The sequence below is a fragment of the Ambystoma mexicanum genome, chromosome 7p, assembly GCF_040938575.1.
Source record: "Ambystoma mexicanum isolate Mex_15411 chromosome 7p, UKY_AmexF1_1, whole genome shotgun sequence".
Classification (NCBI taxonomy): domain Eukaryota; kingdom Metazoa; phylum Chordata; class Amphibia; order Caudata; family Ambystomatidae; genus Ambystoma; species Ambystoma mexicanum.
In genome coordinates this window covers 163532725-163553739 of record NC_090939.1, presented here as the reverse complement: position 1 = coordinate 163553739, position 21015 = coordinate 163532725, and the positions used below count along the sequence as shown (strand labels likewise).

The 21015-nt window shown below is 58.6% G+C and overlaps 1 protein-coding gene across 1 annotated transcript in view; it reads left to right on the top strand.

Annotated features, from left to right (window-relative positions):
- Window positions 1-20561, top strand: part of LOC138526526 (putative gastrointestinal growth factor xP4) — a 62019-nt gene extending 41458 nt beyond the window's left edge. The window contains exon 7 of the mRNA XM_069637332.1: window positions 20359-20561. The gene's annotated coding sequence lies outside the window, so the exon portion shown is untranslated. The remainder of the gene's footprint in view (window positions 1-20358) is intronic.
- Window positions 20562-21015: the final 454 nt, after the last annotated feature.

The following is a 21015-nucleotide window of genomic DNA, read 5'->3' as shown; positions in this document are numbered from 1 at the left end:
AGCCCTTCTTCCCCTCCAGTACCAACTCCCAGCCCTGCTTCCCCTCCAGTACCATCTCCCAGCCCTGCTTCCCCTCCAGTACCAACTCCCAGCCCTGCTTCCCCTCCAGTACCAACTCCCAGCCCTGCTTCCCCTCCAGTACCAACTCCCAGCCCTGCTTCCCCTCCAGTACCAACCCCCAGCCCTGCTTCCCCTCCAGTCCCAACTCCCATCCCTGCTCCCCCTACAGTACCATCTCCCAGCCTGCTTCCCCTCCAGTACCAACTCCCAGCCCTGCTTCCCCTCCAGTAGCAACTAACAGCCCTGCTTCCCCTCCAGTACCATCTCCCAGCCCTGCTTCCCCTCCAGTACCAACTCCCAGCCCTGCTTCCCCTCCAGTCCCAACTCCCATCCCTGCTCCCCCTCCAGTACCATATCCCAGCACTGCTTCCCCTCCAGTACCAACTCCCAGCCCTGCTTCCCCTCCAGTAGCAACTCCGAGCCCTGCTTCCCCTCCAGTACCAGCTCCCAGCCCTGCTTCCCCTTCAGTACCAACTCCCAGCCCTGCTTCCCCTCCAGTACCATCTCCCAGCCCTGCTTCCCCTCCAGTACCAACTCCCAGCCCTGCTTCCCCCCCAGTACCAACTCCCAGCCCTGCTTCCCCTCCAGTAGCAACTCCCAGCCCTGCTACCCCTCCAGTACCAACTCCCAGCCCTGCTTCCCCTCCAGTACCATCTCCCAGCCCTGCTTCCCCTCCAGTCTTAACTCCCAAACCTGCTTCCCCTTCAGTACCAACTCCCAGCCCTGCTTCCCCTCCAGTACCAACTCCCAGCCCTGCTTCCCCTCCAGTCCCAACTCCCATCCCTGCTCCCCCTCCAGTACCATCTCCCAGCCCTGCTTCCCCTCCAGTACCAACTCCCAGCCCTGCTTCCCCTCCAGTACCAACTTCCAGCCCTGCTTCCCCTCCAGTACCAACTCCCAGCACTGCTTCCCCTCCAGTACCAACTCCCAGCACTGCTTCCCCTCCAGTCCCAACTCCCATCCCTGCTCCCCCTCCAGTACCATCTCCCAGCCCTGCTTCCCCTCCAGTACCAACTCCCAGCCCTGCTTCCCCTCCAGTACCAACTCCCATGCCTGCTCCCCCCTCCAGTACCATCTCCCAGCCCTGCTTCCCCTCCAGTACCAACTCCCAGCCCTGCTTCCCCTCCAGTCCCAACTCCCATCCCTGCTCCCCCTCCAGTACCATCTCCCAGCCCTGCTTCCCCTCCAGTACCAACTGCCAGCCCTGCTTCCCCTCCAGTCGCAACTCCCATCCCTGCTCCCCCTCCAGTACCATCTCCCAGCCCTGCTTCCCCTCCAGTACCAACCCCCAGCCCTGCTTCCCCTCCAGTACCAACTCCCAGCCCTGCTTCCCCTCCAGTACCAACTCCCAGCCCCCCTTCCCCTCCATTACCAACTCCCAGCCCTGCTTCCCCTCCAGTCCCAACTCCCATCCCTGCTCCCCCTCCAGTACCATCTCCCAGCCCTGCTTGCCCTCCAGTACCAACTCCCAGCCCTGCTTCCCCTCCAGTAGCAACTCCCAGCCCTGCTTCCCCTCCAGTACCATCTCCCAGCCCTTCTTCCCCTCCAGTACCAACTCCCAGCCCTGCTTCCCCTCCAGTACCATCTCCCAGCCCTGCTTCCCCTCCAGTACCAACTCCCAGCCCTGCTTCCCCTCCAGTACCAACTCCCAGCCCTGCTTCCCCTCCAGTACCAACTCCCAGCCCTGCTTCCCCTCCAGTACCAACCCCCGCCCCGCTTCCCCTCCAGTCCCAACTCCCATCCCTGCTCCCCCTACAGTACCATCTCCCAGCCTGCTTCCCCTCCAGTACCAACTCCCAGCCCTGCTTCCCCTCCAGTAGCAACTAACAGCCCTGCTTCCCCTCCAGTACCATCTCCCAGCCCTGCTTCCCCTCCAGTACCAACTCCCAGCCCTGCTTCCCCTCCAGTCCCAACTCCCATCCCTGCTCCCCCTCCAGTACCATATCCCAGCACTGCTTCCCCTCCAGTACCAACTCCCAGCCCTGCTTCCCCTCCAGTAGCAACTCCGAGCCCTGCTTCCCCTCCAGTACCAGCTCCCAGCCCTGCTTCCCCTTCAGTACCAACTCCCAGCCCTGCTTCCCCTCCAGTACCATCTCCCAGCCCTGCTTCCCCTCCAGTACCAACTCCCAGCCCTGCTTCCCCCCCAGTACCAACTCCCAGCCCTGCTTCCCCTCCAGTAGCAACTCCCAGCCCTGCTACCCCTCCAGTACCAACTCCCAGCCCTGCTTCCCCTCCAGTACCATCTCCCAGCCCTGCTTCCCCTCCAGTCTTAACTCCCAAACCTGCTTCCCCTTCAGTACCAACTCCCAGCCCTGCTTCCCCTCCAGTACCAACTCCCATGCCTGCTCCCCCCTCCAGTACCATCTCCCAGCCCTGCTTCCCCTCCAGTACCAACTCCCAGCCCTGCTTCCCCTCCAGTCCCAACTCCCATCCCTGCTCCCCCTCCAGTACCATCTCCCAGCCCTGCTTCCCCTCCAGTACCAACTGCCAGCCCTGCTTCCCTTCCAGTCGCAACTCCCATCCCTGCTCCCCCTTCAGTACCATCTCCCAGCCCTGCTTCCCCTCCAGTACCAACCCCCAGCCCTGCTTCCCCTCCAGTACCAACTCCCAGCCCTGCTTCCCCTCCAGTACCAACTCCCAGCCCCCCTTCCCCTCCATTACCAACTCCCAGCCCTGCTTCCCCTCCAGTCCCAACTCCCATCCCATCTCCCCCTCCAGTACCATCTCCCAGCCCTGCTTGCCCTCCAGTACCAACTCCCAGCCCTGCTTCCCCTCCAGTAGCAACTCCCAGCCCTGCTTCCCCTCCAGTACCATCTCCCAGCCCTTCTTCCCCTCCAGTACCAACTCCCAGCCCTGCTTCCCCTCCAGTACCATCTCCCAGCCCTGCTTCCCCTCCAGTACCAACTCCCAGCCCTGCTTCCCCTCCAGTACCAACTCCCAGCCCTGCTTCCCCTCCAGTACCAACTCCCAGCCCTGCTTCCCCTCCAGTACCAACCCCCAGCCCTGCTTCCCCTCCAGTCCCAACTCCCATCCCTGCTCCCCCTACAGTACCATCTCCCAGCCTGCTTCCCCTCCAGTACCAACTCCCAGCCCTGCTTCCCCTCCAGTAGCAACTAACAGCCCTGCTTCCCCTCCAGTACCATCTCCCAGCCCTGCTTCCCCTCCAGTACCAACTCCCAGCCCTGCTTCCCCTCCAGTCCCAACTCCCATCCCTGCTCCCCCTCCAGTACCATATCCCAGCACTGCTTCCCCTCCAGTACCAACTCCCAGCCCTGCTTCCCCTCCAGTAGCAACCCCGAGCCCTGCTTCCCCTCCAGTACCAGCTCCCAGCCCTGCTTCCCCTTCAGTACCAACTCCCAGCCCTGCTTCCCCTCCAGTACCATCTCCCAGCCCTGCTTCCCCTCCAGTACCAACTCCCAGCCCTGCTTCCCCCCCAGTACCAACTCCCAGCCCTGCTTCCCCTCCAGTAGCAACTCCCATGCCTGCTCCCCACTCCAGTACCATCTCCCAGCCCTGCTTCCCCTCCAGTACCAACTCCCAGCCCTGGTTCCCCTCCAGTCCCAACTCCCATCCCTGCTCCCCCTCCAGTACCATCTCCCAGCCCTGCTTCCCCTCCAGTACCAACTGCCAGCCCTGCTTCCCCTGCAGTCCCAACTCCCATCGCTGCTCCCCCTCCAGTACCATCTCCCAACCCTGCTTCCCCTCCAGTACCAACTCCCAGCCCTGCTTCCCCTCCAGTACCAACTCCAAGCCCTGCTTCCCCTCCAGTACCAACTCCCAGCCCTGCTTCCCCTCCAGTCCCAACTCCCATCCCTGCTTCCCCTCCAGTACCATCTCCCAGCCCTGCTTCCCCTCCAGTACCAACTCCCAGCCCTGCTTCCCCTCCAGTAGCAACTCCCAGCCCTGCTTCCCCTCCAGTACCATCTCCCAGCCCTGCTTCCCCTCCAGTACCATCTCCCAGCCCTGCTTCCCCTCCAGTACCAACTCCCAGCCCTGCTTCCCCTCCAGTAGCAACTCCCATCCCTGCTCCCCCTCCAGTACCATCTCCCAGCCCTGCTTCCCCTCCAGTACCAACTGCCAGCCCTGCTTCCCCTCCAGTCGCAACTCCCATCCCTGCTCCCCCTTCAGTACCATCTCCCAGCCCTGCTTCCCCTCCAGTACCAACCCCCAGCCCTGCTTCCCCTCCAGTACCAACTCCCAGCCCTGCTTCCCCTCCAGTACCAACTCCCAGCCCCCCTTCCCCTCCATTACCAACTCCCAGCCCTGCTTCCCCTCCAGTCCCAACTCCCATCCCTGCTCCCCCTCCAGTACCATCTCCCAGCCCTGCTTGCCCTCCAGTACCAACTCCCAGCCCTGCTTCCCCTCCAGTAGCAACTCCCAGCCCTGCTTCCCCTCCAGTACCATCTCCCAGCCCTTCTTCCCCTCCAGTACCAACTCCCAGCCCTGCTTCCCCTCCAGTACCATCTCCCAGCCCTGCTTCCCCTCCAGTACCAACTCCCAGCCCTGCTTCCCCTCCAGTACCAACTCCCAGCCCTGCTTCCCCTCCAGTACCAACTCCCAGCCCTGCTTCCCCTCCAGTACCAACCCCCAGCCCTGCTTCCCCTCCAGTCCCAACTCCCATCCCTGCTCCCCCTACAGTACCATCTCCCAGCCTGCTTCCCCTCCAGTACCAACTCCCAGCCCTGCTTCCCCTCCAGTAGCAACTAACAGCCCTGCTTCCCCTCCAGTACCATCTCCCAGCCCTGCTTCCCCTCCAGTACCAACTCCCAGCCCTGCTTCCCCTCCAGTCCCAACTCCCATCCCTGCTCCCCCTCCAGTACCATATCCCAGCACTGCTTCCCCTCCAGTACCAACTCCCAGCCCTGCTTCCCCTCCAGTAGCAACCCCGAGCCCTGCTTCCCCTCCAGTACCAGCTCCCAGCCCTGCTTCCCCTTCAGTACCAACTCCCAGCCCTGCTTCCCCTCCAGTACCATCTCCCAGCCCTGCTTCCCCTCCAGTACCAACTCCCAGCCCTGCTTCCCCCCCAGAACCAACTCCCAGCCCTGCTTCCCCTCCAGTAGCAACTCCCATGCCTGCTCCCCACTCCAGTACCATCTCCCAGCCCTGCTTCCCCTCCAGTACCAACTCCCAGCCCTGGTTCCCCTCCAGTCCCAACTCCCATCCCTGCTCCCCCTCCAGTACCATCTCCCAGCCCTGCTTCCCCTCCAGTACCAACTGCCAGCCCTGCTTCCCCTGCAGTCCCAACTCCCATCGCTGCTCCCCCTCCAGTACCATCTCCCAACCCTGCTTCCCCTCCAGTACCAACTCCCAGCCCTGCTTCCCCTCCAGTACCAACTCCAAGCCCTGCTTCCCCTCCAGTACCAACTCCCAGCCCTGCTTCCCCTCCAGTCCCAACTCCCATCCCTGCTTCCCCTCCAGTACCATCTCCCAGCCCTGCTTCCCCTCCAGTACCAACTCCCAGCCCTGCTTCCCCTCCAGTAGCAACTCCCAGCCCTGCTTCCCCTCCAGTACCATCTCCCAGCCCTGCTTCCCCTCCAGTACCAACTCCCAGACCTGCTTCCCCTCCAGTACCATCTCCCAGCCCTGCTTCCCCCCAGTACCAACTCCCAGCCCTGCTTCCCCTCCAGTACCAACTCCCAGCACTGCTTCCCCTCCAGTACCAACTACCAGCCCTGCTTCCCCTCCAGTACCAACTCCCAGCCCTGCTTCCCCTCCAGTCCCAACTCCCATCCCTGCTCCCCCTCCAGTACCATCTCCCAGCCCTGCTTCCCCTCCAGTACCATCTCCCAGCCCTGCTTCCCCTCCCGTACCAACTCCCAGCCCTGCTTCCCCTTCAGTACCAACTCCCAGCCCTGCTTCCCCTCCAGTACCATCTCCCAGCCCTGCTTCCCCTCCAGTACCAACTCCCAGCCCTGCCTCCCTTCCAGTACCAACTCCTAGCCTTGCTTCCCCTCCAATCTTAACTCCCAAACCTGCTTCCCCTCCAGTACCATCTCCCAGCCCTGCTACCCCTCCAGTACCAACTCCCAGCCCTGCTCCCCCTCCAGTACCAACTCCCAGCCCTGCTTCCCCTCCAGTACCAACTCCCAGCCCTGCTTCCCCTCCAGCCTTAACTCCCAAACCTGCTTCCCCTTCAGTACCAACTCCCAGCCCTGCTTCCCCTCCAGTACCAACTCCCATGCCTGCTCCCCCCTCCAGTACCATCTCCCAGCCCTGCTTCCCCTCCAGTACCAACTCCCAGCCCTGCTTCCCCTCCAGTCCCAACTCCCATCCCTGCTCCCCATCCAGTACCATCTCCCAGCCCTGCTTCCCCTCCAGTACCAACTGCCAGCCCTGCTTCCCCTCCAGTCCCAACTCCCATCCCTGCTCCCCCTCCAGTACCATCTCCCAGCCCTGCTTCCCCTCCAGTACCAACCCCCAGCCCTGCTTCCCCTCCAGAACCAACTCCCAGCCCTGCTTCCCCTCCAGTACCAACTCCCAGCCCTCCTTCCCCTCCAGTACCAACTCCCAGCCCTGCTTCCCCTCCAGTCCCAACTCCCATCCCTGCTCCCCCTCCAGTACCATCTCCCAGCCCTGCTTGCCCTCCAGTACCAACTCCCAGCCCTGCTTCCCCTCCAGTAGCAACTCCCAGCCCTGCTTCCCCTCCAGTACCATCTCCCAGCCCTTCTTCCCCTCCAGTACCAACTCCCAGCCCTGCTTCCCCTCCAGTACCATCTCCCAGCTCTGCTTCCCCTCCAGTACCAACTCCCAGCCCTGCTTCCCCTCCAGTACCAACTCCCAGCCCTGCTTCCCCTCCAGTACCAACCCCCAGCCCTGCTTCCCCTCCAGTCCCAACTCCCATCCCTGCTCCCCCTACAGTACCATCTCCCAGCCTGCTTCCCCTCCAGTACCAACTCCCAGCCCTGCTTCCCCTCCAGTAGCAACTAACAGCCCTGCTTCCCCTCCAGTACCATCTCCCAGCCCTGCTTCCCCCCAGTACCAACTCCCAGCCCTGCTTCCCCTCCAGTCCCAACTCCCATCCCTGCTCCCCCTCCAGTACCATCTCCCAGCACTGCTTCCCCTCCAGTACCAACTCCCAGCCCTGCTTCCAATCCAGTAGCAACTCCGAGCCCTGCTTCCCCTCCAGTACCAGCTCCCAGCCCTGCTTCCCCTTCAGTACCAACTCCCAGCCCTGCTTCCCCTCCAGTACCATCTCCCAGCCCTGCTTCCCCTCCAGTACCAACTCCCAGCCCTGCTTCCCCCCAGTACCAACTCCCAGCCCTGCTTCCCCTCCAGTACCAACTCCCATGCCTGCTCCCCCCTCCAGTACCATCTCCCAGCCCTGCTTCCCCTCCAGTACCAACTCCCAGCCCTGGTTCCCCTCCAGTCCCAACTCCCATCCCTGCTCCCCCTCAAGTACCATCTCCCAGCCCTGCTTCCCCTCCAGTACCAACTGCCAGCCCTTCTTCCCTTGCAGTCCCAACTCCCATCCCTGCTCCCCCTCCAGTACCATCTCCCAGTCCTGCTTCCCCTCCAGTACCAACTCCCAGCCCTGCTTCCCCTCCAGTACCAACTCCAAGCCCTGCTTCCCCTCCAGTACCAACTCCCAGCCCTCCTTCCCCTCCAGTACCAACTCCCAGCCCTGCTTCCCCTCCAGTCCCAACTCCCAGCCCTGCTTCCCCTCCAGTCCCAACTCCCATCCCTGCTTCCCCTCCAGTACCATCTCCCAGCCCTGCTTCCCCTCCAGTACCATCTCCCAGCCCTGCTTCCCCCAGTACCAACTCCCAGCCCTGCTTCCCCTCCAGTACCAACTCCCAGCCCTGCTTCCCCTCCAGTACCAACTGCCAGCCCTGCTTCCTCTCCAGTCCCAACTCCCATCCCTGCTCCCCCTCCAGTACCGTCTCCCAGCCCTGCTTCCCCTCCAGTACCAACTCCCAGCCCTGCTCCCCCTCCAGTACCATCTCCCAGCCCTGCTTCCCCTCCAGTACCAACTCCCAGCCCTGCTTCCCCTCCAGTAGCAACTCCCAGCCCTGCTTCCCCTCCAGTACCATCTCCCAGCCGTGCTTCCCCTCCAGTACCAACTCCCAGCCCTGCTTCCCCTCCAGTAGCAACTCCCAGCCCTGGTTCCCCTCCAGTCCCAACTCCCATCCCTGCTCCCCCTCCAGTACCATCTCCCAGCCCTGCTTCCCCTCCAGTACCAACTGCCAGCCTTTCTTCCCTTGCAGTCCCAACTCCCATCCCTGCTCCCCCTCCAGTACCATCTCCCAGCCCTGCTTCCCCTCCAGTACCATCTCCCAGCCCTGCTTCCCCTCCAGTACCAACTCCCAGCCCTGCTTCCCCTCCAGTACCAACTCCAAGCCCTGCTTCCCCTCCAGTACCAACTCCCAGCCCTCCTTCCCCTCCAGTCCCAACTCCCAGCCCTGCTTCCCCTCCAGTCCCAACTCCCATCCCTGCTTCCCCTCCAGTACCATCTCCCAGCCCTGCTTCCCCTCCAGTACCATCTCCCAGCCCTGCTTCCCCCCAGTACCAACTCCCAGCCCTGCTTCCCCTCCAGTACCAACTCCCAGGCCTGCTTCCCCTCCAGTACCAACTCCCAGCCCTGCTTCCCCTCCAGTACCAACTCCCAGCCCTGCTTCCCCTCCAGTCCCAACTCCCATCCCTGCTCCCCCTCCAGTACCGTCTCCCAGCCCTGCTTCCCCTCCAGTACCAACTCCCAGCCCTGCTCCCCCTCCAGTACCATCTCCCAGCCCTGCTTCCCCTCCAGTACCAACTCCCAGCCCTGCTTCCCCTCCAGTAGCAACTCCCAGCCCTGCTTCCCCTCCAGTACCATCTCCCAGCCCTGCTTCCCCTCCAGTACCAACTCCCAGCCCTGCTTCCCCTCCAGTAGCAACTCCCAGCCCTGCTTCCCCTCCAGTAGCAACTCCCAGCCCTGCTTCCCCTCCAGTACCATCTCCCAGCCCTGCTTCCCCTCCAGTAGCAACTCCCAGCCCTGCTTCCCCTCCAGTAGCAACTCCCAGCCCTGCTTCCCCTCCAGTAGCAACTCCCAGCCCTGCTTCCCCTCCAGTACCAACTCCCAGCCCTACTTCCCCTCCAGTACCAATCCCAGCCCTGATTCTCCTCCAGTACCAACTCCCAACACTGCTTCCCCTCCAGTAGCAACTCCCAGCCCTGCTTCCCCTCCAGTAGCAACTCCCAGCCCTGCTTCCCCTCCAGTAGCAATTCCCAGCCCTCCCCCTCCAGTACCAACTCCCAGCCCTGCTTCCCCTCCAGTAGCAATTCCCAGCCCTCCCCCTCCAGTACCAACTCCCAGCCCTGCTTCATCTCCAGTACCAACTCCCAGGCCTGCTTCCTCTCCAGTACCAACTCCCAGCCCTGCTTCCCCCCGGTACCAACTCTCAGCCCTGCTTCCCCTCCAGTACCAACTCCCAGCCCTGCTTCCCCTTCAGTACCAATTCCCAGCCCTGCTTCCCCTCCAGTACCAATTCCCAGCCCTCCCCCTCCAGTACCAACTCCCAGCCCTGCTTCATCTCCAGTACCAACTCCCAGGCCTGCTTCCTCTCCAGTACCAACTCCCAGCCCTGCTTCCCCCCGGTACCAACTCCCAGCCCTGCTTCCCCTCCAGTACCAACTCCCAGCCCTGCTTCCCCTTCAGTACCAATTCCCAGCCCTGCTTCCCCTCCAGTACCAATTCCCAGCCCTCCCCCTCCAGTACCAACTCCCAGGCCTGCTTCCTCTCCAGTACCAACTCCCAGCCCTGCTTCCCCTTCAGTACCGACTCCCAGCCCTGCTTCCCCTCCAGTACCATCTTCCAGCCCTGCTTCCCCTCCAGCGCCAACTCCCAGCCCTACTTCCCCTCCAGCACCAACTCCCAGCCCTGCTTCCCCTCCAGTACCAACTCCCAACCCTGCTTCCCCTTCAGTACCAATTCCCAGCCCTGCTTCCCCTCCAGTACCAATTCCCAGCCCTCCCCCTCCAGTACCAACTCCCAGCCCTGCTTCATCTCCAGTACCAACTCCCAGCCCTACTTCCCCTCCAGCACCAACTTCCAGCCCTGCTTCCCCTCCAGTATCAGCTCCCTGCCCTCCCCCTCCAGTACCAACTCCCAGCCCTACTTCCCCTCCAGCACCAACTCCCAGCCATGCTTCCCCTCCAGTACCAATTCCCAGCCCTCCCCCTCCAGTACCAATTCCCAGCCCTCCCCCTCCAGTACCAACTCCCAGCCCTGCTTCCCCTTCAGTACCAACTCCCAGCCCTGCTTCCCCTCCAGTACCATCTCCCAGCCCTGCTTCCCCTCCAGTACCAACTCCCAGCCCTGCCTCCCTTCCAGTACCAACTCCTAGCCTTGCTTCCCCTCCAATCTTAACTCCCAAACCTGCTTCCCCTCCAGTACCATCTCCCAGCCCTGCTACCCCTCCAGTACCAACTCCCAGCCCTGCTCCCCCTCCAGTACCAACTCCCAGCCCTGCTTCCCCTCCAGTACCAACTCCCAGCCCTGCTTCCCCTCCAGCCTTAACTCCCAAACCTGCTTCCCCTTCAGTACCAACTCCCAGCCCTGCTTCCCCTCCAGTACCAACTCCCATGCCTGCTCCCCCCTCCAGTACCATCTCCCAGCCCTGCTTCCCCTCCAGTACCAACTCCCAGCCCTGCTTCCCCTCCAGTCCCAACTCCCATCCCTGCTCCCCATCCAGTACCATCTCCCAGCCCTGCTTCCCCTCCAGTACCAACTGCCAGCCCTGCTTCCCCTCCAGTCCCAACTCCCATCCCTGCTCCCCCTCCAGTACCATCTCCCAGCCCTGCTTCCCCTCCAGTACCAACCCCCAGCCCTGCTTCCCCTCCAGAACCAACTCCCAGCCCTGCTTCCCCTCCAGTACCAACTCCCAGCCCTCCTTCCCCTCCAGTCCCAACTCCCATCCCTGCTCCCCCTCCAGTACCATCTCCCAGCCCTGCTTGCCCTCCAGTACCAACTCCCAGCCCTGCTTCCCCTCCAGTAGCAACTCCCAGCCCTGCTTCCCCTCCAGTACCATCTCCCAGCCCTTCTTCCCCTCCAGTACCAACTCCCAGCCCTGCTTCCCCTCCAGTACCATCTCCCAGCTCTGCTTCCCCTCCAGTACCAACTCCCAGCCCTGCTTCCCCTCCAGTACCAACTCCCAGCCCTGCTTCCCCTCCAGTACCAACCCCCAGCCCTGCTTCCCTTCCAGTCCCAACTCCCATCCCTGCTCCCCCTACAGTACCATCTCCCAGCCTGCTTCCCCTCCAGTACCAACTCCCAGCCCTGCTTCCCCTCCAGTAGCAACTAACAGCCCTGCTTCCCCTCCAGTACCATCTCCCAGCCCTGCTTCCCCCCCAGGACCAACTCCCAGCCCTGCTTCCCCTCCAGTCCCAACTCCCATCCCTGCTCCCCCTCCAGTACCATCTCCCAGCACTGCTTCCCCTCCAGTACCAACTCCCAGCCCTGCTTCCAATCCAGTAGCAACTCCGAGCCCTGCTTCCCCTCCAGTACCAGCTCCCAGCCCTGCTTCCCCTTCAGTACCAACTCCCAGCCCTGCTTCCCCTCCAGTACCATCTCCCAGCCCTGCTTCCCCTCCAGTACCAACTCCCAGCCCTGCTTCCCCTCCAGTACCAACTCCCATGCCTGCTCCCCCCTCCAGTACCATCTCCCAGCTCTGCTTCCCCTCCAGTACCAACTCCCAGCCCTGGTTCCCCTCCAGTCCCAACTCCCATCCCTGCTCCCCCTCAAGTACCATCTCCCAGCCCTGCTTCCCCTCCAGCACCAACTTCCAGCCCTGCTTCCCCTCCAGTATCAGCTCCCTGCCCTCCCCCTCCAGTACCAACTCCCAGCCCTACTTCCCCTCCAGCACCAACTCCCAGCCATGCTTCCCCTCCAGTACCAATTCCCAGCCCTCCCCCTCCAGTACCAATTCCCAGCCCTCCCCCTCCAGTACCAACTCCCAGCCCTGCTTCCCCTTCAGTACCAACTCCCAGCCCTGCTTCCCCTCCAGTACCATCTCCCAGCCCTGCTTCCCCTCCAGTACCAACTCCCAGCCCTGCCTCCCTTCCAGTACCAACTCCTAGCCTTGCTTCCCCTCCAATCTTAACTCCCAAACCTGCTTCCCCTCCAGTACCATCTCCCAGCCCTGCTACCCCTCCAGTACCAACTCCCAGCCCTGCTCCCCCTCCAGTACCAACTCCCAGCCCTGCTTCCCCTCCAGTACCAACTCCCAGCCCTGCTTCCCCTCCAGCCTTAACTCCCAAACCTGCTTCCCCTTCAGTACCAACTCCCAGCCCTGCTTCCCCTCCAGTACCAACTCCATGCCTGCTCCCCCCTCCAGTACCATCTCCCAGCCCTGCTTCCCCTCCAGTACCAACTCCCAGCCCTGCTTCCCCTCCAGTCCCAACTCCCATCCCTGCTCCCCATCCAGTACCATCTCCCAGCCCTGCTTCCCCTCCAGTACCAACTGCCAGCCCTGCTTCCCCTCCAGTCCCAACTCCCATCCCTGCTCCCCCTCCAGTACCATCTCCCAGCCCTGCTTCCCCTCCAGTACCAACCCCCAGCCCTGCTTCCCCTCCAGAACCAACTCCCAGCCCTGCTTCCCCTCCAGTACCAACTCCCAGCCCTCCTTCCCCTCCAGTCCCAACTCCCATCCCTGCTCCCCCTCCAGTACCATCTCCCAGCCCTGCTTGCCCTCCAGTACCAACTCCCAGCCCTGCTTCCCCTCCAGTAGCAACTCCCAGCCCTGCTTCCCCTCCAGTACCATCTCCCAGCCCTTCTTCCCCTCCAGTACCAACTCCCAGCCCTGCTTCCCCTCCAGTACCATCTCCCAGCTCTGCTTCCCCTCCAGTACCAACTCCCAGCCCTGCTTCCCCTCCAGTACCAACTCCCAGCCCTGCTTCCCCTCCAGTACCAACCCCCAGCCCTGCTTCCCTTCCAGTCCCAACTCCCATCCCTGCTCCCCCTACAGTACCATCTCCCAGCCTGCTTCCCCTCCAGTACCAACTCCCAGCCCTGCTTCCCCTCCAGTAGCAACTAACAGCCCTGCTTCCCCTCCAGTACCATCTCCCAGCCCTGCTTCCCCCCCAGGACCAACTCCCAGCCCTGCTTCCCCTCCAGTCCCAACTCCCATCCCTGCTCCCCCTCCAGTACCATCTCCCAGCACTGCTTCCCCTCCAGTACCAACTCCCAGCCCTGCTTCCAATCCAGTAGCAACTCCGAGCCCTGCTTCCCCTCCAGTACCAGCTCCCAGCCCTGCTTCCCCTTCAGTACCAACTCCCAGCCCTGCTTCCCCTCCAGTACCATCTCCCAGCCCTGCTTCCCCTCCAGTACCAACTCCCAGCCCTGCTTCCCCTCCAGTACCAACTCCCATGCCTGCTCCCCCCTCCAGTACCATCTCCCAGCCCTGCTTCCCCTCCAGTACCAACTCCCAGCCCTGGTTCCCCTCCAGTCCCAACTCCCATCCCTGCTCCCCCTCAAGTACCATCTCCCAGCCCTGCTTCCCCTCCAGTACCAACTGCCAGCCCTTCTTCCCTTGCAGTCCCAACTCCCATCCCTGCTCCCCCTCCAGTACCATCTCCCAGCCCTGCTTCCCCTCCAGTACCAACTCCCAGCCCTGCTTCCCCTCCAGTACCAACTCCAAGCCCTGCTTCCCCTCCAGTACCAACTCCCAGCCCTCTTCCCCTCCAGTACCAACTCCCAGCCCTGCTTCCCCTCCAGTCCCAACTCCCAGCCCTGCTTCCCCTCCAGTCCCAACTCCCATCCCTGCTTCCCCTCCAGTACCATCTCCCAGCCCTGCTTCCCCTCCAGTACCATCTCCCAGCCCTGCTTCCCCTCCAGTACCAACTCCCAGCCCTGCTTCCCCTCCAGTACCAACTCGCAGCCCTGCTTCCCCTCCAGTACCAACTCCCAGCCCTGCTTCCCCTCCAGTCCCAACTCCCATCCCTGCTCCCCCTCCAGTACCGTCTCCCAGCCCTGCTTCCCCTCCAGTACCAACTCCCAGCCCTGCTCCCCCTCCAGTACCATCTCCCAGCCCTGCTTCCCCTCCAGTACCAACTCCCAGCCCTGCTTCCCCTCCAGTAGCAACTCCCAGCCCTGCTTCCCCTCCAGTACCATCTCCCAGCCCTGCTTCCCCTCCAGTACCAACTCCCAGCCCTGCTTCCCCTCCAGTAGCAACTCCCAGCCCTGGTTCCCCTCCAGTCCCAACTCCCATCCCTGCTCCCCCTCCAGTACCATCTCCCAGCCCTGCTTCCCCTCCAGTACCAACTGCCAGCCCTTCTTCCCTTGCAGTCCCAACTCCCATCCCTGCTCCCCCTCCAGTACCATCTCCCAGCCCTTTTTCCCCTCCAGTACCAACTCCCAGCCCTGCTTCCCCTCCAGTACCAACTCCAAGCCCTGCTTCCCCTCCAGTACCAACTCCCAGCCCTCCTTCCCCTCCAGTCCCAACTCCCAGCCCTGCTTCCCCTCCAGTCCCAACTCCCATCCCTGCTTCCCCTCCAGTACCATCTCCCAGCCCTGCTTCCCCTCCAGTACCATCTCCCAGCCCTGCTTCCCCCCAGTACCAACTCCCAGCCCTGCTTCCCCTCCAGTACCAACTCCCAGGCCTGCTTCCCCTCCAGTACCAACTCCCAGCCCTGCTTCCCCTCCAGTACCAACTCCCAGCCCTGCTTCCCCTCCAGTCCCAACTCCCATCCCTGCTCCCCCTCCAGTACCGTCTCCCAGCCCTGCTTCCCCTCCAGTACCAACTCCCAGCCCTGCTCCCCCTCCAGTACCATCTCCCAGCCCTGCTTCCCCTCCAGTACCAACTCCCAGCCCTGCTTCCCCTCCAGTAGCAACTCCCAGCCCTGCTTCCCCTCCAGTACCATCTCCCAGCCCTGCTTCCCCTCCAGTACCAACTCCCAGCCCTGCTTCCCCTCCAGTAGCAACTCCCAGCCCTGCTTCCCCTCCAGTAGCAACTCCCAGCCCTGCTTCCCCTCCAGTACCATCTCCCAGCCCTGCTTCCCCTCCAGTACCAACTCCCAGCCCTGCTTCCCCTCCAGTAGCAACTCCCAGCCCTGCTTCCCCTCCAGTAGCAACTCCCAGCCCTGCTTCCCCTCCAGTACCAACTCCCAGCCCTACTTCCCCTCCAGTACCAATCCCAGCCCTGATTCTCCTCCAGTACCAACTACCAACACTGCTTCCCCTCCAGTAGCAACTCCCAGCCCTGCTTCCCCTCCAGTAGCAACTCCCAGCCCTGCTTCCCCTCCAGTAGCAATTCCCAGCCCTCCCCCTCCAGTACCAACTCCCAGCCCTGCTTCATCTCCAGTACCAACTCCCAGGCCTGCTTCCTCTCCAGTACCAACTCCCAGCCCTGCTTCCCCCCGGTACCAACTCTCAGCCCTGCTTCCCCTCCAGTACCAACTCCCAGCCCTGCTTCCCCTTCAGTACCAATTCCCAGCCCTCCTTCCCCTCCAGTACCAATTCCCAGCCCTCCCCCTCCAGTACCAACTCCAAGCCCTGCTTCATCTCCAGTACCAACTCCCAGGCCTGCTTCCTCTCCAGTACCAACTCCCAGCCCTGCTTCCCCCCGGTACCAACTCCCAGCCCTGCTTCCCCTCCAGTACCAACTCCCAGCCCTGCTTCCCCTTCAGTACCAATTCCCAGCCCTGCTTCCCCTCCAGTACCAATTCCCAGCCCTCCCCCTCCAGTACCAACTCCCAGGCCTGCTTCCTCTCCAGTACCAACTCCCAGCCCTGCTTCCCCTTCAGTACCGACTCCCAGCCCTGCTTCCCCTCCAGTACCATCTTCCAGCCCTGCTTCCCCTCCAGCGCCAACTCCCAGCCCTACTTCCCCTCCAGCACCAACTCCCAGCCCTGCTTCCCCTCCAGTACCAACTCCCAGCCCTGCTTCCCCTTCAGTACCAATTCCCAGCCCTGCTTCCCCTCCAGTACCAATTCCCAGCCCTCCCCCTCCAGTACCAACTCCCAGCCCTGCTTCATCTCCAGTACCAACTCCCAGCCCTACTTCCCCTCCAGCACCAACTCCCAGCCCTGCTTCCCCTCCAGTATCAGCTCCCTGCCCTCCCCCTCCAGTACCAACTCCCAGCCCTACTTCCCCTCCAGCACCAACTCCCAGCCATGCTTCCCCTCCAGTACCAATTCCCAGCCCTCCCCCTCCAGTACCAATTCCCAGCCCTCCCCCTCCAGTACCAACTCCCAGGCCTGCTTCCTCTCCAGTACCAACTCCCAGCCCTGCTTCCCCTTCAGTACCGACTCCCAGCCCTGCTTCCCCTCCAGTACCATCTTCCAGCCCTGCTTCCCCTCCAGCGCCAACTCCCAGCCCTACTTCCCCTCCAGCACCAACTCCCAGCCCTGCTTCCCCTCCAGTACCAACTCCCAGCCCTGCTTCCCCTTCAGTACCAATTCCCAGCCCTGCTTCCCCTCCAGTACCAATTCCCAGCCCTCCCCCTCCAGTACCAACTCCCAGCCCTGCTTCATCTCCAGTACCAACTCCCAGCCCTACTTCCCCTCCAGCACCAACTCCCAGCCCTGCTTCCCCTCCAGTATCAGCTCCCTGCCCTCCCCCTCCAGTACCAACTCCCAGCCCTACTTCCCCTACAGCACCAACTCCCAGCCATGCTTCCCCTCCAGTACCAATTCCCAGCCCTCCCCCTCCAGTACCAACTCCCAGACCTGCTTCCCCTCCAGTACCAACTCCCAGCCCTGCTTCCCCTCCAGTACCAATTCCCAGCCCTCCCCCTCCAGTACCAACTCCCAGCCCTACTTCCCCTCCAGCCTTTATTCTCTTTCTCAGTTATCTGAAGTACCTGGTGTACTTGACTCGATATGAAACACCAAAAGTAGAAGAAAAAAAAAAACTCATGCAGTGATACACAAGAAAAATGTTTTATAGAACCAACACAAGTCATGCCTAAACAATACTTTATGTTGGCTTTTTGGGCCAATCAGATACTCTCTGTGGTTCTCAACATGCTGTCATAGGAAAGCCACAATACCATATTCTCAACTCTTCCTTTGGTGTCATAAAGTTAATACACTTTGAGAATGCAGCTGCTTCTCAATATTATTCATTCATTGTTTGAATCTAATAAGAATAATTGGTTATACACTGACACTTTAAGTGTCACAGTCTACATCCTATGAGCAACTTGGTGTTAGTGGCATTAACGTTCAGTAACGACCAGACATGCTATGATTATTTTATATGCATGGAATCGTCAGTGATATGAATCGGGCATACCTTGGATTACGCATCATTTGTTCATACATTCCAGATGACAATGTTAACTAGGGTACGTGGCGGAACACGCATGTTCTAGATACACTGCGCCTCAATCATGCGGCCCAAAATCCTAAAACATATTTATTTGTCAGCCACAACGGATCAGATCCTAGGTTCCAAGCAGCACTCCACTTCATGGTTATACTTCATTTAGATGAACAATCAGACCAAAGTGAGCTTTCAATTCTACTAATTTATTATTGGTTCCTTGAGCCACCACGTGTTTCAATCCATAGCTCTTCTTCAGGGTTCCATACCAAATACCGTAATCATTTTCATTCATATGATTCCAATAGGTCAAGTGTTGTTCGTAACCACGCGCTAATTAGTGATCAAAATTAAACAGACACAAAATCATAAATGAAAATTACAATCACTCATAGGTCAATTATATAGTATCATCATATAAAATCATAAAGATTCCAATGCCATCATAAAGTGAAATGATTTAAGTAAGGCAAACAATCTATAACCTCTGTATGTCTCTTTGTGTTTTGTCCCATTGTGTTTTTGTTTTGGGCCCTTATGCCCGTAGGCTGCCGGTGCAGTATAAATAGATAAATAAAAAAATAGAAAACCAATAACCATGAGACAAAAAAATGTAAGGGAAACATACAAATGGAATGGTTAGTTATGAATAATATTGATTTCCGATGTATAAGAAGCAACAGCATTACCCAGAAAGCTTCCCGGTGCCCCAGCACAAAGGGGAGGTGGACGAAACAGAAAGAGGACATTCAGATGTTTTGGGTGGTTCAGACCTGGCAAAGGTGGGCAACAGCAAATCAGATCAACAATATGAAAGCACAATGTGTGGGAGGTTCATGGCAAGAAGATCCCTGCACTCATGCAATGACCATGGCGAATCAGCATGAAGCCGTGAGTGCAGGCAGCGTGCCGGGCCAATGCACCCCGAGCCACTGGGGAGGGTGGGAGAAGCAGCAGTCATTCCACACCACACAAGACTGGGGTACCCCATCAGGTGACAGGAGAAGCCACTTCGGAGTGGGGAGTCTTAGGCCTCTTTCTAAATTCCGGTCGTCATTCTTCATACTTGATGCACAGAAGTAAGTTGGGGTTCCTAGTCTCCCAATGCAGGGGAGATGTGCCCTGCAAGACGCCTGGGCTTCCCCCACTGTTAGCAGAAACATACGTGTTTTTTGTTAATGGATGGGCCCTTTCTGTAATGAGGCAGACAGACTGAAACCTCTATAATTGAAGAAGGTCAGGGGAATGTACAGTGGTTATCATTTATTCAAAGCTGTCCATTCACCACATTGCGGTCTTCATAGTGACAAACACATGTGCTATGCCTTGCCATGGCATCTTTATGAAAAATGACATACAACTTTCAGTCTTTCATCTTTTCTGTAATCTGTACTGACAAAATTGCATGGAACGAATTACCCGAATCCATTAAAAAAAGAAAGTAGTCACATAGTTCTAGAGATCAGCGCCTTGACGCCTTGACGGCTTGGCGCCTTTGGGCTTTGGCGCCATATAAATGGCTTAACATAATATAACAAAATACATGGCAGCGGGTGCACCAAGGTGACACTGAAGAAATTAATTGAGATGTCATTCCTGAACACATGAAACGTATGAAATCCCCTTATATATGAATGATGATAACATAAAATTGAATGAGATCATAGAGAAGCCACTCTTCTACTCACCGTTTTGCACGTGGTTCACTAGTGGGAGCCCCACTAAAGATGTGCTATTATTGCATGCTCTTATCGCAGATGCATCAAAGACAGGAAAAGGGTGGCTGAGTTGCATTTCAAGAAGACAAAATATACAATTACGCAACTAAAAAACAACAAAGAATTCTTGTAACAGCGCCTCAGTGCCCGCGGGCTGTGTGAGTGCTTTAAAAATGCAATGCAAAAAATAAATAAAAATAAATAACACACCAAAAGGCCTCAGGGCGCAGGGCGCACATAAAACAAAGGACAACACAGACAACAATGAGGTCAAGAAAGGGAGACAGGCGGCAACGTTGGCCAAAGAATCTAACCCACTCCCACAGCAAAGAAGAGAGTCTTGATAGTCTTCCTGAAACGGGCCAGGCATGGATTAGACCTAACTGAAAGTGATGGCCCATTCCAAGTATGAGCCGCCAAACGAGCAAAACGAATGCCGCCATGTTGCTTAAGATTATATGGTGGCGCAGTCAGAAGTTGAGGTTCATTAGAACAAAGGACCCTCCAAATGGGGGCTAAACTCAGACGTTCCGTCAGATATCTCAGCGCCAGTCCATTTAAACATTGAAAGGTGAGAGAGTAGGAATTCTTTGTGCGACCAGTAGCCAGTTGTTGCTTCTTCGGCCCATGAACAGCCCTGACTGCTCCATTTTGAATAATTTGGACCCTGCTCATATTGAGCATCGAGGTGCCATCCAATAAGCTGTTACAGTAGTCTATCTTTCAGGATATCAGAGCCGAAGCAACGACAGCTGAATTCTCGATAGACGGATAAGGACGAATATGCCTGAGAAGATTATTGCGAAAGACGATGAGGAGCGTAAATGAGAGACGTGTCTATTGAATGTCATCTGAGACTCAAAGTACACACCAAGTGTCTACACATAAGGAGATACTACGCGCATGAAAGCAGATTAAAGAAAGGCCTGATCAGCAGGGCAGATCTCCGCTCATTACTCCACAGCACACAGCATCATATGAATAGGGAGGAAGAAGGTCAATGAAATAAGATCTACTTTCACTTGTGGATGAAGTAGATTACAAATCCAGAGAAGATGGCCGACAAATGAGTCACTTGGCCTTAACAGCCACGTTCACACTGCACATGGGGGCGATATACACTATAATCTGTCAACACTGGTCAACGCGTGCCATAGGTACCGAGTACATATATTGTGAAGGTAATGAGTATGAGTGTTCCAAATCTTTAACATATTCTTCTGCTGATGGAAAGTACCTGTTAAATCAAAGTATTCATTGTGAAGTTTGAATGAACAGTCAAGTGTGATTCCAGATATTGGCAACCAAGCAGTAACACCATGTATTCTACTTTCCTCTTTACAGGTCCACACTTTCAGATGGAGCACTACCTCTTCCATCATGAAATATGGCCAGTAATTGAACAGAGCGGCTTAACGGCATCAGGATTGGAAACATGCGGTGAATGGTGGGGCAAGTTTAGCGGAATCTAGAATTTGTATGCAGTATTCACCTGCTTCCCATGCACATGTTGTACACTTGGAAACTACTTCTTTGTAAAGCAATAAAAAAAAAAATTCTAATGTGGTGCCTCATTGTTTTATTTAAGGTGTGATCAAAGGAAGTCCATTGGTCACCTCCAGGGTTTTACAACTGTGTCAATGCTGCAAATGCATGGCCAGAGACATAGATGGATAATGCAGATGTGATTAAACTCAGACCCTCTTAGCACAGGAGATGCACAGACAGCATGATTAAAAAACTGTCCTAAATCCACCACATTATACTGGGTTGGGTCTTCAGAATTAACGTAGTGATTGATGCCACAAATGCCTCCCGGTGCTATGCATATGTTCTATAGAAACATGTAAGCATTAGAAGCTCTTTCGGTCTGTATGTCGTGAAACCCTCAGTGACATAGTGGGTCTTTCACAGGAGGGACTGTGGGATAAATATGCATTTGATAAGAATGTGGTCAGGAAAACAACAAACATTTAGTAGCATACAGGTCACCTGATGACC